This window comes from Benincasa hispida, chromosome 4, assembly GCF_027475165.1.
Source record: "Benincasa hispida cultivar pf3 chromosome 4, pf3_genome.v1.1, whole genome shotgun sequence".
Taxonomy (NCBI): Eukaryota; Viridiplantae; Streptophyta; class Magnoliopsida; order Cucurbitales; family Cucurbitaceae; genus Benincasa; species Benincasa hispida.
In genome coordinates this window covers 58,829,443-58,831,468 of record NC_143481.1, presented here as the reverse complement: position 1 = coordinate 58,831,468, position 2,026 = coordinate 58,829,443, and the positions used below count along the sequence as shown (strand labels likewise).

General features: G+C 34.9%; 1 pseudogene; it reads left to right on the top strand.

Annotated features, from left to right (window-relative positions):
• Positions 1-1,134: 1,134 nt before the first annotated feature.
• LOC150036839 (secreted RxLR effector protein 161 pseudogene) lies at positions 1,135-1,785 on the top strand (annotated as a pseudogene).
• Positions 1,786-2,026: the final 241 nt, after the last annotated feature.

Below are 2,026 nucleotides of genomic sequence, written 5' to 3'. Positions count from 1 at the left end.
TGCTGTTTATCTCCTAAATCGAGCTTCAACTAAAAGTGTGTAAGGTATTACTCCTTAAGAAGCATGGAGTGGATTGAAACCAACTGTTAGTCACCTAAGAGTGTTTGAGTGTATTGCTTACTCTTATATTTTAGATGAGAAAAGAGGTAAACTAGATGATAAATCAGAAAAATTCATTTTTGTTGTGTACAGTGAGAACTCTAAGGCTTACAGATTATACAACCCTGTAAGTAAGAAAGTTATTATTAGTCGAGATGTCAAGATCGATGAAGCAAAATTCTGGCAATGGGATGCACCAAATAAAGACCAGAATCCATTACTTGTTGACATAAATGGCAAAGAAGATGCTCGAGACTTGGAGATTGAAGAGACTCAACCACTAACTTCACCTTCGTCATCACACTCCACAAGTGATGAAGAAACTACTCCAAGGAAGACAAGAAATATTCAAGAGATCTATAATACTTCAAGAAGAATATAAGATGATGAACATGCTGATTTTACTTTATTTGCAGATGTTGATCCTATATACTTTGAAGAAGAAATCCAAGATGAGAAATGGAAAGATGCAATGGATCAAGAGATTGATGCAATCAGAAGAAAGAGACATGGGAGTTAGTCAAATTACCATAGAATAGAAAATCTCTTGGAGTCAAATGGATCTATATAACAAAACTGAAGCAAAATGGAGAAGTGCAGAAATACAAGGCCAATCTCGTAGTAAAAGGTTACAAACAAAAGTCTGGTGTGGACTATGATGAAGTTTTTACACCAGTAACTCGCTTAGAGACTGTTCGTTTGTTGTTAGCCCTTGCAGCACAAAATAACTGGAAAGTCCATCAAATGGATGTCAAGTTAGAATTTCTAAATGGGTATTTAGCGGACGAAATTTATGTTGAGTAGCCCCCTGGTTATGCCAAAATTGGAGAAGAAAATAAGGTGTGTCGATTGAATAAAGCATTGTATGGGCTAAAGTAAGCACCAAGAGCCTGGTACAAACATCGATGATTTTTTCTTGAAGGAAGGTTTTAGAAGATGTCCATATGAACATGCTCTCTACACCAAAGAAGACGTGGTAATTTCTTGATGATTTGTCTATTTATTGATGATTTAATCTTTATGGGATATTCAAACATGATGATTGACGAGTTCAAAGAGGGCATGAAGAAAGAATTTGAGATGACTGATATGGGTTTACTTCATTACTTTCTTGGTATTGAAGTTAAACAAGGTGATAATGAGATTGCAATTTCCCAAAAGAAGTATGCAAAAGATTTGTTGATAAAGTTCAAAATGGAGAATGCTTATCCTGCTAGTACTCCTATGGAACTGCGTTTAAAGTTAAGCAAGCATGATGATAGTGAAACTTTTGATGCCACCATCTATAGAAGTCTTGTTGGAAATTTAATGTATTTAACTACAACTAGACCTTGTATTATGTTCTTAGTAAGTTTATTGAGTAGATTTGTGGCATCACCAAAGAGAAGTCATTGGGAAGTTGGAAAGAGAATTCTTAGATATATTCTTGGAACCGTTGTACACGGAATCCACTATAAAAGGAATGTGGATAACGTTATTGTTGGCTACAATGATAGTGATTGGGGAGGAAATATTGATGATTTCAAAAGTACTTTTGGGTATGTATTTAATATTGGTTCTGGAGCAGTTTCGTGGGCATCAAAGAAGCAGGATATTGTAGCATTGTCAACAATGGAAGCTGAATACATTTCTTTGTCTGCAACTAGTTGTCAAGCACTTGGCTTAAAAAGATACTACATGAATTAAAGTGTCCTCAAGAGAAAGAGACCGTCATGTTCTGTGACAATAAATCATCTATTTCACTTTCGAAGAATCATGTTTTTCATGGAAGAAGCAAACACATACAGATCAAGTATCATTCGTCAGAGAATTGATCAAAGATGGAAAAGTAGATATCAAATATTGCAATCACAAGATCAAGTTGCAGACATATTCACAAAAGCATTAAAGACAGACTTATTCTTAAAAATGAAAAAGAAGCTCGAAG